The following is a 16,524-nucleotide window of genomic DNA, read 5'->3' as shown; positions in this document are numbered from 1 at the left end:
TAAAGTCTCCCTTAAAAAAAAAAAAAACATAAAAAAACAGTGGGAGAGTAATATTGCCCTTTCAGCTTGTGTGCCAGTCTTGACTCCTGGGTGTGCCACCTCTCTCTCATTCAGTGGGCCATAGAAAGCATTTTTTTTTTTTTCCTTGATTTGTGTTCTAAAATCTACCTCAACACAAAAACACTACATCAATCAGTGGGAGAAAAATATTGGCCTCAGTCAGGGCTTGTGTGCCACTGCTGTGTGTGCTATCTCTCATTCAGTGGGCTATAGAAAGCCTATTTATTTATTTATTTTTTTTCTTATTATTTGGTTTCTAAAGTCTCCCTGAAAAAAAAAAAAAAAAACATAAAAAAACAGTGGGAGAGTAATATTGCCCTTTCAGCTTGTGTGCCAGTCTTGACTCCTGGGTGTGCCACCTCTCTCCCTCTCATTCAGTGGGCCATAGAAAGCCTATTTATTTTTTTTTAAAAATATTATTGGGTTTCTAAAGTCTCCCTTAAAAAACAAAAAATACATAAAAAAACAGTGGGAGAGTAATATTGCCCTTTCAGCTTGTGTGCCAGGCTTGACTCCTGGGTGTGCCACCTCTCTCCCTCTCATTCAGTGGGCCATAGAAAGCCTATTTATTTATTTTTTTAAAATATTATTGGGTTTCTAAAGTCTCCCTGAAAAAAAAAAAATACATAAAAAAACAGTGGGAGAGTAATATTGCCCTTTCAGCTTGTGTGCCAGTCTTGACTCCTGGGTGTGCCACCTCTCTCCCTCTCATTCAGTGGGCCATAGAAAGCCTATTTATTTATTTTTTTAAATATTATTGGGTTTCTAAAGTCTCCCTGAAAAAAAAAAATACATAAAAAAACAGTGGGAGAGTAATATTGCCCTTTCAGCTTGTGTGCCAGTCTTGACTCCTGGGTGTGCCACCTCTCTCCCTCTCATTCAGTGGGCCATAGAAAGCCTATTTATTTTTTTTTTAAAATATTATTGGGTTTCTAAAGTCTCCCTTAAAAAACAAAAAATACATAAAAAAACAGTGGGAGAGTAATATTGCCCTTTCAGCTTGTGTGCCAGTCTTGACTCCTGGGTGTGCCACCTCTCTCTCATTCAGTGGGCCATAGAAAGCATTTTTTTTTTCCTTGATTTGTGTTCTAAAATCTACCTCAACACAAAAACACTACATCAATCAGTGGGAGAAAAATATTGGCCTCAGTCAGGGCTTGTGTGCCACTGCTGTGTGTGCTATCTCTCATTCAGTGGGCTATAGAAAGCCTATTTATTTATTTATTTTTTTTCTTATTATTTGGTTTCTAAAGTCTCCCTGAAAAAAAAAAAAAAAAACATAAAAAAACAGTGGGAGAGTAATATTGCCCTTTCAGCTTGTGTGCCAGTCTTGACTCCTGGGTGTGCCACCTCTCTCCCTCTCATTCAGTGGGCCATAGAAAGCCTATTTATTTTTTTTTAAAAATATTATTGGGTTTCTAAAGTCTCCCTTAAAAAACAAAAAATACATAAAAAAACAGTGGGAGAGTAATATTGCCCTTTCAGCTTGTGTGCCAGGCTTGACTCCTGGGTGTGCCACCTCTCTCCCTCTCATTCAGTGGGCCATAGAAAGCCTATTTATTTATTTTTTTAAAATATTATTGGGTTTCTAAAGTCTCCCTGAAAAAAAAAAAATACATAAAAAAACAGTGGGAGAGTAATATTGCCCTTTCAGCTTGTGTGCCAGTCTTGACTCCTGGGTGTGCCACCTCTCTCCCTCTCATTCAGTGGGCCATAGAAAGCCTATTTATTTATTTTTTTAAATATTATTGGGTTTCTAAAGTCTCCCTGAAAAAAAAAAATACATAAAAAAACAGTGGGAGAGTAATATTGCCCTTTCAGCTTGTGTGCCAGTCTTGACTCCTGGGTGTGCCACCTCTCTCCCTCTCATTCAGTGGGCCATAGAAAGCCTATTTATTTTTTTTTTAAAATATTATTGGGTTTCTAAAGTCTCCCTTAAAAAACAAAAAATACATAAAAAAACAGTGGGAGAGTAATATTGCCCTTTCAGCTTGTGTGCCAGTCTTGACTCCTGGGTGTGCCACCTCTCTCTCATTCAGTGGGCCATAGAAAGCATTTTTTTTTTTCCTTGATTTGTGTTCTAAAATCTACCTCAACACAAAAACACTACATCAATCAGTGGGAGAAAAATATTGGCCTCAGTCAGGGCTTGTGTGCCACTGCTGTGTGTGCTATCTCTCATTCAGTGGGCTATAGAAAGCCTATTTATTTATTTATTTTTTTTCTTATTATTTGGTTTCTAAAGTCTCCCTGAAAAAAAAAAAAAAAAACATAAAAAAACAGTGGGAGAGTAATATTGCCCTTTCAGCTTGTGTGCCAGTCTTGACTCCTGGGTGTGCCACCTCTCTCTCTCATTCAGTGGGCTATAGAAAGCCTATTTTTTTTTTTTTTTTTTTTAATATTATTTGGTTTCTAAAGTCTCCCTGAAATAAAAAAAAAACTTAAAAAAACAGTGGGAGAGTAATATTGCCCTTTCAGCTTGTGCGCCAGTCTTGACTCCTGGGTGTGCCACCTCTCTCTCTCTAATTGTGGGCCATAGAAAGCCTTTTTTTTTTTTTTTTTAATATTATTTGGTTTCTAAAGTCTCCCTGAGAAAAAAAAATAAATAAATTAGGTGGGAGATTAATATTGACATTAGTGCTTGAGTGACAGTCCTGCGTGTGTGTCATCTCTGTGATTTTGTGCCACAGAAAACAGAGTGTGTAACATTGTGCCTGATTTTCCTTGTGGTCTCACCAACCTGTTAAGGGATATTGAAATCATACTGAAGTTATAGCTCACCGTGTAAGTTGTTTGACAGCAACAAATAAAGTTACTTTGGTTAAGATTTTAAAACAATGAGGAAGTCTGGTGCAAGAGGTCGTCGTGGGCGTTCATTGTCAGCTGGTAATGATGGTAGTAGTAGTGGAGCATCAGGTGGTCGTGGGGATAAAAATATTCCACCTAAGTCTGGAGCTGTGGAGCCAGTTTCGTCGTCAGGCTACACAAGGCCTCGAACGCTCTCTTTTCTGGGAGTAGGAAAACCGCTTTTAAAGGCGGAGCAGCAACAGCAAGTTTTGGCTTACATTGCAGACTCAGCCTCTAGCTCTTTTGCCTCCTCTTCCGAAACTGGTAAATGTAAAAGCAGAGCGTCGCTTGTGGATGTTCACGGTCAGGGACAAGTCGCTTCCTTGTCCTCCTCAGCAAAAACTACAACAAGAGAGAAGGATGCAGCAGGCGACACAACGGGTCACTCCATGGAGCTCTTTACACATACCGTCCCTGGCTTAGAAAGTGAAACATTTAACAGGCCATGCCCATTACAAGTATATTCTGACATGGAGTGCACTGATGCACAGCCACAGCCAGAGTACTATGCTGCTCCTTTGACTCAGACCACCACATTGCCCTCTCAGGGTACAGATCCACAATCAGACCCTGATGAGACTATGTTGCCCCGCCACGAACGCTATACCACCGACCGACACAGTGACACAGACGAAGTTGCACACGAGCTCGAAGAGGAGGTAATAGATGACCCAGTTATTGACCCCGATTGGCAGCCATTGGGGGAACAGGGTGCAGGCGGCAGTAGTTCAGAAGCGGAGGTGGAGGAGGGGCCGCAGCAGGCATCAACATCGCAACAGGTTCCATCTGCCGGGCCCGTATCTGGCCCAAAACGCGTGTCAAAGCCAAAACCTGTTGGAGCACAGCGTTGCCATCCGGTTAAAGCTCAGTCTGCAATCCCTGAAAAGGGATCCGAGTCTAGGAAGAGTGCAGTCTGGCATTTTTTTAAACAACATCCAACTGATCAGCGCAAAGTCATCTGTCAAAAATGTTCAACTAGCTTAAGCAGAGGTCAGAATCTGAAAAGTCTAAATACTAGTTGCATGCATAGACACTTAACCACCATGCATTTTCAAGCCTGGACTAACTACCAAACGTCCCTCAAGGTTGTAGCACCCTCGGCCAATGAAGCTAGTCAGCAACGCAACATCCCTTCCGTCACTGTAAGGCCACCATTTTCCGCACCACCGGCAGTATCTGTGCAGGTTTCTTTGCCAGCCAAAAGCAGTCAGGGTCAGGGAATCACCAGTTTTGTAGGAGGAAATATTGCATCTAAGGCACCGGCGGAAACAATACCATCTCCAACCGTCTCTCAGTCTGCCATGTACACCGGCACACCCGAAAGTTCCACGATCTCCAGCTCTCCAGTCCAGCTCACCCTACATGAGACTCTGGTTAGAAAAAGGAAGTACTTATCCTCGCATCCGCGTACACAGTGTTTTAACGCCCACATAGCTAGACTAATCTCGTTAGAGATGATGCCCTACCGGTTAGTTGAAAGCGAAGCTTTCAAAGCCCTGATGGAGTACGCTGAACCACGATACGAGCTACCCAGTCGACACTTTTTTTCCAGAAAAGCCATCCCAGCCCTGCACCAGCATGTTAAACAGCGCATCGTCCATGCACTCAGGCAATCTGTGAGTACAAAGGTGCACCTGACTACAGATGCATGGACCAGTAGGCATGGCCAGGGACGTTATGTGTCCATCACGGCACACTGGGTGAATGTGGTGGATGCAGGGTCCACAGGCGACATCAATTTAGGGACAGTTGTGCCTAGCCCACGGTCTAGGAAACAGTTGGCTGTAGGCGTTCGCACCCCCTCCTCCTCCTCGTCCTCCTGCAGAAGCTACAGCTCTTCCACAGAACGCAGTCTGCCAACCACTCCATCGGCAGATGACACTGTTGCACACCAGTTGTCCCATTATGGGCCAGCTACTGCCAAGCGTCAGCAGGCTGTATTGGCTATGAAGTGCTTGGGCGACAACAGACACACCGCGGAAGTTCTGTCCGAGTTCTTGCAACAAGAAACACAGTCGTGGCTGGGCACAGTAGATCTTGAGGCAGGCAAGGTAGTGAGTGATAACGGAAGGAATTTCATGGCTGCCATCTCCCTTTCCCAACTGAAACACATTCCTTGCCTGGCTCACACCTTAAACCTGGTGGTGCAGTGCTTATTGAAAACTTATCCTGGGTTCTCCGACCTGCTCCTCAAAGTGCGTGCACTTTGCTCACATATCCGACGTTCGCCTGTACATGCCAGCCGTATGCAGACCTATCAGCGGTCTTTGAACCTTCCCCAGCATCGCCTAATCATAGACGTTGCAACAAGGTGGAACTCAACACTGCACATGCTTCAGAGACTGTGCGAACAGAGGCGTGCTGTTATTTATTTGTGGGAGGATACACGGGCAGGCAGTAGGATGGCAGACATGGAGTTGTCAGGTGTGCAGTGGTCTAAGATACAAGACATGTGTCAAGTCCTTCAGTGTTTTGAGGAATGCACACGGCTGGTTAGTGCAGATAACGCCGTAATAAGCATGAGCATCCCCCTAATGCGTCTGCTGATGCAAAGTTTGACGCACATAAAGGAGCAGGCGTCTGCACCAGAGGAAGAGGAAAGCCTTGATGACAGTCAGCCATTGTCTGGTCAGGGCAGTGTACAGGACGAGGTAGCGGGCGAAGAGGAGGTGGAGGACGAGGAGGATGATGGGGATGAGTATATTTTTAATGCCGAACCTTTCCCGGGGGCACAGGAAATTGGTTGCGTGTCACGGCCGGGTTCTGGTTTTTTGAGGGACACAAGTGACGTAGATTTGCCTGCAACTGCCCCTCAACCAATCACAACCGGAGATTTTACAACTGGAACTTTGGCCCACATGGCGGATTATGCCTTACGTATCCTAAAAAGGGACACACGCATTACGAAAATGATGAACGATGACGATTACTGGTTGGCTTGCCTCCTTGATCCACGCTATAAAGGCAAATTGCAAAATATTATGCCACATGAGAACTTGGAACTAATATTAGCAACCAAACAATCAACTCTTGTTGACCGTTTGCTTCAGGCATTCCCAGCACACAGCGCACGTGATCGTTCTCACACGAGCTCCAGGGGGCAGCAGACTAGGAGTGTTAGGGGTGCACACATCAGAAGTGGCGTTGGACAGAGGGGTTTTCTGACCAGGTTGTGGAGTGATTTTGCTATGACCGCAGACAGGACAGGTACTGCTGCATCAATTGAAAGTGACAGGAGACAACATTTGTCCAGTATGGTTACTAACTATTTTTCATCCCTTATCGATGTTCTCCCTCAACCGTCATTCCCATTTGATTACTGGGCCTCCAAATTAGACACCTGGCCAGAATTGGCAGAATATGCATTGCAGGAGCTTGCTTGCCCGGCAGCAAGTGTCCTATCAGAAAGAGTATTCAGTGCTGCAGGTTCAATATTAACCGAAAAAAGGACTCGTCTGGCTACCCAAAATGTTGACGATCTAACATTCATTAAAATGAACCACAACTGGATTTCGAAATCTTTTGCCCCACCTTGCCCGGCCGACACCTAGCTTTCCTATGAAAGGCTCTTGCCTGTGAATTACTTTTCTAATGTCTAATTTGCTGCAGCTGATTGTACAGCATACGACATGTTTACACCTCCCTAAATGGCCAAACTCCCCACACGGGGCCGTGGTATCGCGACTTGGCGCAAGCACCCGTGAGACTGCTGTTTGTCTGAAGAGGTGGGTGTGCTCGCTTTTGGTTGACGGCATTGCTACTGGGTCCCTCATAGTACAATGTAGTGTCTCTGGCGGTGGTGGTGCACACCCAACGTCAGACACACCGTTGTAACATGAGGGGCCCTGGGGCGGTCCCGCCGGCCTCTAGAGAGTTCCCCCCTACCCCAGCTCAAAATGTGCTCTACCACATGCAAAATTATGTCGCACAGCTCCACCAATCTTTAGTCTATTCGCTGACATCATTCAATGTCTGGCACTGACAATACAAATTTGTAGACATCTACGATGCAACTTAAAGTAGTCTGTGTCTGTGTCCTATATTGGCACCATTAAATAGTTACTGCCAAATTACTATGTCAGAAACTCAGCAGATGAGCCCACCCCTGTACCTAAGTATGCCACCTTTTTTTTTGTTTTGGTTGTTTTGCGAGACATTAACATCTATTTATATTTTGGGAGTACTGGGACAGACACTCCTTGCACTACTCCTCCACTCACCACCAAGCTGCCCGTGTATCCATGTAACCGCTGTAAAACTGCCATGAGCCTATTGTTTGTTATTTTAGGCCTTTGAAGCCTGTCTGCGGTCCCTCCTTCCACTAGTCCTCCACTGACCAGACCACTGCTGCCCGTGTACCCCTGGAACCAATTATAAAGTGCCTACAGCCAGCCCATTTTCTTATGTTAGGCCTTTGAAGCCTGTCTGCGGTCCCTACTTTAAATACTCCTCCACTGACCACCAAGCTGCCTGCCCGTGTATCCATGTAACCGCTGTAAAACTGCCATGAGCCTATTGTTTGTTATTTTAGGCCTTTGAAGCCTGTCTGCGGTCCCTCCTTCCACTAGTCCTCCACTGACCAGACCACTGCTGCCCGTGTACCCCTGGAACCAATTATAAAGTGCCTACAGCCAGCCCATTTTTTTATGTTAGGCCTTTGAAGCCTGTCTGCGGTCCCTCCTTCCACTAGTCCTCCACTGACCAGACCACTGCTGCCCGTGTACCCCTGGAACCAATTATAAAGTGCCTACAGCCAGCCCATTTTCTTATGTTAGGCCTTTGAAGCCTGTCTGCGGTCCCTACTTTAAATACTCCTCCACTGACCACCAAGCTGCCTGCCCGTGTATCCATGTAACCGCTGTAAAACTGCCATGAGCCTATTGTTTGTTATTTTAGGCCTTTGAAGCCTGTCTGCGGTCCCTCCTTCCACTAGTCCTCCACTGGCCAGACCACTGCTGCCCGTGTACCCCTGGAACCAATTATAAAGTGCCTACAGCCAGCCCATTTTTTTATGTTAGGCCTTTGAAGCCTGTCTGCGGTCCCTCCTTCCACTAGTCCTCCACTGACCAGACCACTGCTGCCCGTGTACCCCTGGAACCAATTATAAAGTGCCTACAGCCAGCCCATTTTCTTATGTTAGGCCTTTGAAGCCTGTCTGCGGTCCCTCCTTCCACTAGTCCTCCACTGGCCAGACCACTGCTGCCCGTGTACCCCTGGAACCAATTATAAAGTGCCTACAGCCAGCCCATTTTCTTATGTTAGGCCTTTGAAGCCTGTCTGCGGTCCCTACTTTAAATACTCCTCCACTGACCACCAAGCTGCCTGCCCGTGTATCCATGTAACCGCTGTAAAACTGCCATGAGCCTATTGTTTGTTATGTTAGGCCTTTGACAGCCTGTCTGCGGTCCCTACTTTAAATACTCCTCCACTCACCACCAAGCTGCCTGCCCGTCTATCCATGTAACCGCTGTAAAACTGCAATGAGCCTATTGTTTGTTATTTTAGGCCTTTGATAGCCTGTCTGCGGCCCCTACTTGCAATACTCCTCCACTGACCACAATGCTGCCTGGAGTGCCTGCCTGTGTATCCATGTAACCGATGTAAAACTGCCATGACTGCCTACTGTTTGTTATTTTAGGCCTTTGATAGCCTGTCTGCAGCCCCTACTTACAATACTCCTCCACTGACCACACCAATGCTGCCCGTGTACCCCGGGAAGCTATTTAAAAGTTCATAGAGCCTAGTTATATATTTTATTTACTATTAATAAGGCCATGATGGACTACGCTGTACCACGCTACAAGCTAACCAGTCGACACTTCTTTTGCGAGAAAAGCCATCCCAACCCTCCACCAGCATGTAGAAGACCGCATTGTCCATGCACTCTGGCAATCTGTTAGTACAAAGGTGCACCTGACAACAGACGCATGGACCTGTAGGCATGGCCACGGAAGATTACGTGTCCATTACGGCGCAATGGGTTAATGTGGTGGATGCATGGTCCACAGGGGACAGCCTACTAAGTCTGTCTGCAGTCCCTAATTCAAATTGTCCTCCACTGTCTAAATCGGAGCTTCCACCTTCTGGCTTTCGGCCTATAGTATCAGAAATTAAACTGCATTTGGCCTTCAACTTTGGTTAGGGCCTACTAACGGCTTCTGCCCCTCCCTGGTGTTGCCCTCAACTAAATAAAGCTGAGCTTCAACCTTCCGGCTCTCATTAAGTGGTTTTAAAAAAAAAAAATGGTGGTTAGGGCCTACTAACGGCTTCTGCCCCTCCCTGGTGTTGCCCTCAACTAAATAAAGCTGAGCTTCAACCTTCTGCTCCAAATTACCATTTTAAAAAATGCAATAGGCTTTTCCGGCCTACTAAAGGTGTCTGTCTGTGTGCCCCTGCCTGGTGTTGCCCTCAACTAAATAAAGCTGAGCTTCAACCTTCTGCTCCAAATTACCATTTTAAAAAATGCAATAGGCTTTTCCGGCCTACTAAAGGTGTCTGTCTGTGTGCCCCTGCCTGGTGTTGTCCTCAACTAAATAAAGCTGAGCTTCAACCTTCCGGCTCTCATTAAGTGGTTTTAAAAAAAAAAAATGGTGGTTAGGGCCTACTAACGGCTTCTGCCCCTCCCTGGTGTTGCCCTCAACTAAATAAAGCTGAGCTTCAACCTTCTGCTCCAAATTACCATTTTAAAAAATGCAATAGGCTTTTCCGGCCTACTAAAGGTGTCTGTCTGTGTGCCCCTGCCTGGTGTTGTCCTCAACTAAATAAAGCTGAGCTTCAACCTTCCGGCTCTCATTAAGTGGTTTTAAAAAAAAAAAAGGGTGGTTAGGGCCTACTAACGGCTTCTGCCCCTCCCTGGTGTTGCCCTAAACTAAATAAAGCTGAGCTTCAACCTTCTGCTCCAAATTACCATTTTAAAAAATGCAATAGGCTTTTCCGGCCTACTAAAGGTGTCTGTCTGTGTGCCCCTGCCTGGTGTTGTCCTCAACTAAATAAAGCTGAGCTTCAACCTTCTGCTCCAAATTACCATTTTAAAAAATGCAATAGGCTTTTCCGGCCTACTAAAGGTGTCTGTCTGTGTGCCCCTGCCTGGTGTTGTCCTCAACTAAATAAAGCTGAGCTTCAACCTTCCGGCTCTCATTAAGTGGTTTTAAAAAAAAAAAATGGTGGTTAGGGCCTACTAACGGCTTCTGCCCCTCCCTGGTGTTGCCCTCAACTAAATAAAGCTGAGCTTCAACCTTCTGCTCCAAATTACCATTTTAAAAAATGCAATAGGCTTTTCCGGCCTACTAAAGGTGTCTGTCTGTGTGCCCCTGCCTGGTGTTGTCCTCAACTAAATAAAGCTGAGCTTCAACCTTCTGCTCCAAATTACCATTTTAAAAAATGCAATAGGCTTTTCCGGCCTACTAAAGGTGTCTGTCTGTGTGCCCCTGCCTGGTGTTGTCCTCAACTAAATAAAGCTGAGCTTCAACCTTCCGGCTCTCATTAAGTGGTTTTAAAAAAAAAAAATGGTGGTTAGGGCCTACTAACGGCTTCTGCCCCTCCCTGGTGTTGCCCTCAACTAAATAAAGCTGAGCTTCAACCTTCTGCTCCAAATTACCATTTTAAAAAATGCAATAGGCTTTTCCGGCCTACTAAAGGTGTCTGTCTGTGTGCCCCTGCCTGGTGTTGTCCTCAACTAAATAAAGCTGAGCTTCAACCTTCTGCTCCAAATTACCATTTTAAAAAATGCAATAGGCTTTTCCGGCCTACTAAAGGTGTCTGTCTGTGTGCCCCTGCCTGGTGTTGTCCTCAACTAAATAAAGCTGAGCTTCAACCTTCCGGCTCTCATTAAGTGGTTTTAAAAAAAAAAAATGGTGGTTAGGGCCTACTAACGGCTTCTGCCCCTCCCTGGTGTTGCCCTCAACTAAATAAAGCTGAGCTTCAACCTTCTGCTCCAAATTACCATTTTAAAAAATGCAATAGGCTTTTCCGGCCTACTAAAGGTGTCTGTCTGTGTGCCCCTGCCTGGTGTTGTCCTCAACTAAATAAAGCTGAGCTTCAACCTTCCGGCTCTCATTAAGTGGTTTTAAAAAAAAAAAATGGTGGTTAGGGCCTACTAACGGCTTCTGCCCCTCCCTGGTGTTGCCCTCAACTAAATAAAGCTGAGCTTCAACCTTCTGCTCCAAATTACCATTTTAAAAAATGCAATAGGCTTTTCCGGCCTACTAAAGGTGTCTGTCTGTGTGCCCCTGCCTGGTGTTGTCCTCAACTAAATAAAGCTGAGCTTCAACCTTCTGCTCCAAATTACCATTTTAAAAAATGCAATAGGCTTTTCCGGCCTACTAAAGGTGTCTGTCTGTGTGCCCCTGCCTGGTGTTGTCCTCAACTAAATAAAGCTGAGCTTCAACCTTCCGGCTCTCATTAAGTGGTTTTAAAAAAAAAAAATGGTGGTTAGGGCCTACTAACGGCTTCTGCCCCTCCCTGGTGTTGCCCTCAACTAAATAAAGCTGAGCTTCAACCTTCTGCTCCAAATTACCATTTTAAAAAATGCAATAGGCTTTTCCGGCCTACTAAAGGTGTCTGTCTGTGTGCCCCTGCCTGGTGTTGTCCTCAACTAAATAAAGCTGAGCTTCAACCTTCTGCTCCAAATTACCATTTTAAAAAATGCAATAGGCTTTTCCGGCCTACTAAAGGTGTCTGTCTGTGTGCCCCTGCCTGGTGTTGTCCTCAACTAAATAAAGCTGAGCTTCAACCTTCCGGCTCTCATTAAGTGGTTTTAAAAAAAAAAAATGGTGGTTAGGGCCTACTAACGGCTTCTGCCCCTCCCTGGTGTTGCCCTCAACTAAATAAAGCTGAGCTTCAACCTTCTGCTCCAAATTACCATTTTAAAAAATGCAATAGGCTTTTCCGGCCTACTAAAGGTGTCTGCCCCTCCCTGGTGTTGTCCTCAACTGAACAAAGCTGAGCTTCCACATTCTGGCTTTCGCCCTATACTATCAGATATTAAACTGCATTTGGCCTACTAGTGTGGTTAGGCCCTTGAAACAGTGTCTGCTGCTCTTGGGTTTGCTACTCCACTGAACAAAGCAATGCCGCCTGTTTAGTCCTGTTACCAATTTTGAACTGCATGTAGCCTACTTTATTCTTTGGCCCTATATCTGTTTCCTCCTCATCCTGCCCATTGCCCAGCCACTGCTAAATGAGTCTGCTGGTACATTGACCTAGACCACTACATTCCCCTTGTACTCTACACAGCCAGAATCTGACCCTGCTGAAAGTAAGGTTCCCCTTCCCGCATGTTATACCACCTTACACAGGGACAAAGAGGAAGGTGCAGATGAAAGTGCAGGTTCCTTCATCAGGTGGGGGGGCATACTCGTTGGCGACGTCACTGGCACAGGGCCCCTCAGAGTACGCAAAAGTGTCGCTGCTGGTGGGAGGCGCCCCCGCCATGCAAACACACCGCCGTACTTTGAGGGGCCCTGTGCCAGTGGCAATGCGAACGAGTGGGCCCCCCCCTGCTTGCTCAGGATCACAGCACTTGCAACTTTTAAATACTTACCTTTCCCTGCAACACCGCCGTGACGTAGTCCGCATTTCCTGGGCCCACGAAAAACTTGAGCCAGCCCTACTCCCCCCACAACTTTCCCCCAATTCCCTATGCCCAACTATTATTATACAGTTAATTAAGATTGGCAAGCTTCAGAAACAAGAATGGATGTTTTTGGCATTAAAATGGGCACTGTAGGTGTTTTCCTGGCCTCCACTCACTGCCGACTATGCTTCCCCATTGACTTGCATTGGGTTTCGTGTTTCGGTCGATCCCCGACTTTTAGCGATAATCGGCCGACTGCACTCGACTCGACTCTGGACAAAATCGGGTTTCCCAAAACCCTACTCGATCTTAAAAAAATGAAAGTCGCTCAACCCTAGTCGCCACTCCTCAAACCCCCACTTCATAGCCAACAACTCCCGATTGCCGACATCATAATTGAGTTCAGCAGGCAAAAACTTACGGGAAAAGAAGGCGCACAGTTTCATCAAGGAACCAACAGGATCCCTCTGAGACAAAACGGCCCCTGCCCCAATCTCAGAAGCGTCAACCTCAACCTGAAACGGAAGAGAAACATCCTGTTGACGCAACACCAGGGCAGAAGTAAATCGGCGTTTAAGCTCCTGAAAGGCAGAGACAGCCGCAGAGGACCAATTCGTCACATCAGCGCCTTTCTTCGTCAAATCGGTCAGGGGTTTAACCACACTGGAGAAGTTAGCAATGAAACGGCGATACAAATTAGCAAAGCCCAAAAATTTCTGAAGGCTCTTCACAGATGTGGGTTGAATCCAATCATGAATGGCCTGAACCTTAACCGGATCCTTCTCTATAGATGAGGGAGAAAAAATGAAGCCCAAAAAAGAAACCTTCTGCACTCCAAAGAGACACTTAGACCCCTTCACAAACAGAGCATTATCACGAAGGATCTGAAATACCATCCTGACCTGTTTCACATGAGACTCCCAATCATCGGAAAAAATTAAAATGTCATCCAAATATACAATCGTGAATTTATCAAGGTAAGTCCGAAAGATATCGTGCATGAAGGACTGAAGAACAGTTGGAGCATTAGAGAGCCCGAATGGCATCACAAGGTATTCAAAATGGCCTTCGGGCGTATTAAACGCAGTTTTCCATTCATCACCCTGCTTAATACGAATAAGATTATATGCACCCCGAAGGTCAATCTTCGTAAACCAACTAGCCCCCTTAATCCTAGCAAACAAATCAGAAAGCAAAGGTAAGGGGTATTGGAATTTGACCGTGATCTTATTAAGAAGGCGATAATCAATACAGGGTCTCAAGGAACCATCCTTCTTAGCAACAAAAAAAAATCCTACTCCCAACGGTGAAGAAGATGGCCGAATATGCCCTTTCTCCAAAGACTCCTTAACATAACTCTGCATGGCGGTATGTTCAGGCACAGACAGGTTGAAAAGTCGGCCCTTAGGAAACTTACAGCCTGGAATCAAGTCAATAGCACAATCACAGTCCCTATGCGGTGGAAGGGAACTGGACTTTGGCTCATCGAATACATCCTGAAAATCAGACAAAAACTCTGGAATTTCAGAAGAGGAAGAAGAGGAAATTGACATCAAAGGAACGTCATTATGAACCCCCTGACATCCCCAACTAGTCACAGACATAGACTTCCAATCCAACACAGGATTATGTACCTGCAACCACGGAAAACCCAGCACGATAGCATCATGCAAATTATGCATCACCAGAAATCGACAATCTTCCTGATGGGCTGGCGCCATGCACATGGTCACCAGTGTCCAGAACTGGGGTTTATTTTTAGCCAAAGGTGTAGCATCGATGCCCCTTAAAGGAATAGGGTTCTGCAAAGACTGTAAGGGAAAACCACAATGCCTGGCAAACTCAAAGTCCATTAAGTTCAAAGCGGCGCCTGAATCCACAAACGCCATGACAAAAAATGATGACAATGAGCAAATCAAGGACACAGATAACAGAAATTTAGGTTGTACAGTACTGATGGTAAATGAACTAGCGATCCTCTTGGTACGCTTAGGGCAGACTGAAATGAAATGAGAAGCATCGCCACAATAAAAACACAACCTATTCTGACGTCTGAATCCCCGTTGTTCCGTTCTAGACAGAATCCTATCACACTGCATTGGCTCAGGCATCTGCTCTGAGGACAACGCCACAGCGCGCACAGTTCTGCGCTCCCGCAAGCGCCGATCAATCTGAATGGCCAGAGACATAGAATCACTCAGACCGAAAGGCGTGGGAAACCCCACCATAACATCTTTAACGGATTCAGAAAGAACCTTTCTGAAAATTGCCGCCAAAGCATCATCATTCCATTTGGTCAACACAGACCATTTTCTAAATTTCTGACAATACAATTCTGCCGCTTCTTGACCCTGAGGCAGGGCCAACAAGGTCTTCTCCGCTTGATCCGCAGAATTTGTTCATCATATAATAATCCTAAAGCCTGAAAAAAGGTGTCTACATTAAGGAAGGCCAGATTCCTAGATTCCAGGGAAAATGCCCAATCCTGAGGGTCGCCAAGCATGCAGGGAGATGACAATTTTAACCTGCTGAATGGAATCTCCAGAGGATTGAGGTCTCAGAGCAAAAAACAGTTTACAGTTGTTTTTAAAACTCAAAAATTTGGACCTGTCCCCAAAAAACAAATCAGGAGTAGGAATCTTAGGCTCTAAAACTGGAGTCTGAACAATATAATCAGAAATACTCTGTACCCTAGCAGCAAGCTGGTCTACACGAGAAGCTAATCCCTGAACATCCATGCTAGCACAAGACTCCTCAGTCACCCAGAGAAAAAGAGGGAAGAAAAGACCAAGCAGGCTACAGAAAAAATGGCTCAACACCTTTCTTCCCTTCTTCTGAGATGCATTTAACTCATTGCTGGCCAGTTGTACTGTTATGATCTGGTGACCTTGGAGCCGCATGGGACCTTCTCAGGAGTAGGTGGAACCTGTACTGACCGCAAACCTTAAACTGACACCGCAACTAGAAGTAGCCGTGGGGTGTACCTAACACATCCTAGACACCTCGACACAGCCGGAGGACTAAATACCCCTATAGATGGAAATGGGAATTCTATCTTGCCTCAGAGCAGAACCCCAAAGGATAGGCAGCCCCCCACAAATATTGACTGTGAGTATTAGAGGAAAAGACACACGCAGGCAGAAATCAGGATTTAGCAAAAGAGGCCACGCTAGCTAAATAGGAAAGGATAGGACAGAATACTAAGCGGTCAGTATTAAAACCCTAAAAATATCCACAGCAGATAATACAAAAATTCCACATCTAACTAAAGACATGGAATGTATATCTGCTTCTCCTGAGAATCCAACTAGACTGAAAATATCCAAACACAGTCTAAGCTGGACAAGAAAAAGCCATGAATAGCACTGAATTGTAAAGCACACAGCATGTGTGCTGTAGAAACAAAAACCAGACACTTATCCTTGCTGACTTGGCAGCAGGGCAGGAGGAACCAGACAGAAATGCAAAACCTCCAAGAACGATGGACAACTGGCAAGGGCTAATGAATCCTGCACACCTAAATATCCCAGTCAGAGCTGCAATCCGCAGGGACACCTGCCCAGGATTGCAACCCAGGGACAACTGCATTACTATCAACAACCACCGGAGGGAACCCAAGAGCAGAATTCACAACAGGCTAAGTGCAGGAATTGGCGCATCTTACAGATGCGCCATTTCTGGGGCGGCTGCGGACTGGTATTTGTAGCCGGAGTGGGGCCAATATCCATGGCCCCTCTCTAGGCTATGAATATCAGCCCGCAGCTGTCTGCGTAGCCTTTCTGGCTATAAAATATAGGGGGACCAAATGTCATTTTTTTGGGGTGTCCCCCTATTTTAATAGCCAGTAAAAGCTACACAGACAGCTGCGGGCTGATATTCATAGCAGGCTACAAATATTGGCCCCCGGCCGTCGGCTTTCCCCCTCTGGTGCAGAAAATTGCACGGGAGCCCATGCCGTTATTTTCCGTTTTTTTTTAATTCAACGCTCATAAAGGCCTCTTTCACACTTGCGTTGGTACGGGTCCATCGCTATGCGTCGGGCC

The sequence above is a fragment of the Ranitomeya variabilis genome, chromosome 2 (genome assembly GCF_051348905.1).
Source record: "Ranitomeya variabilis isolate aRanVar5 chromosome 2, aRanVar5.hap1, whole genome shotgun sequence".
Taxonomy (NCBI): domain Eukaryota; kingdom Metazoa; phylum Chordata; class Amphibia; order Anura; family Dendrobatidae; genus Ranitomeya; species Ranitomeya variabilis.
The sequence above is the reverse complement of the archived record's forward strand: the minus strand, read 5'-3'. Positions refer to the sequence as shown.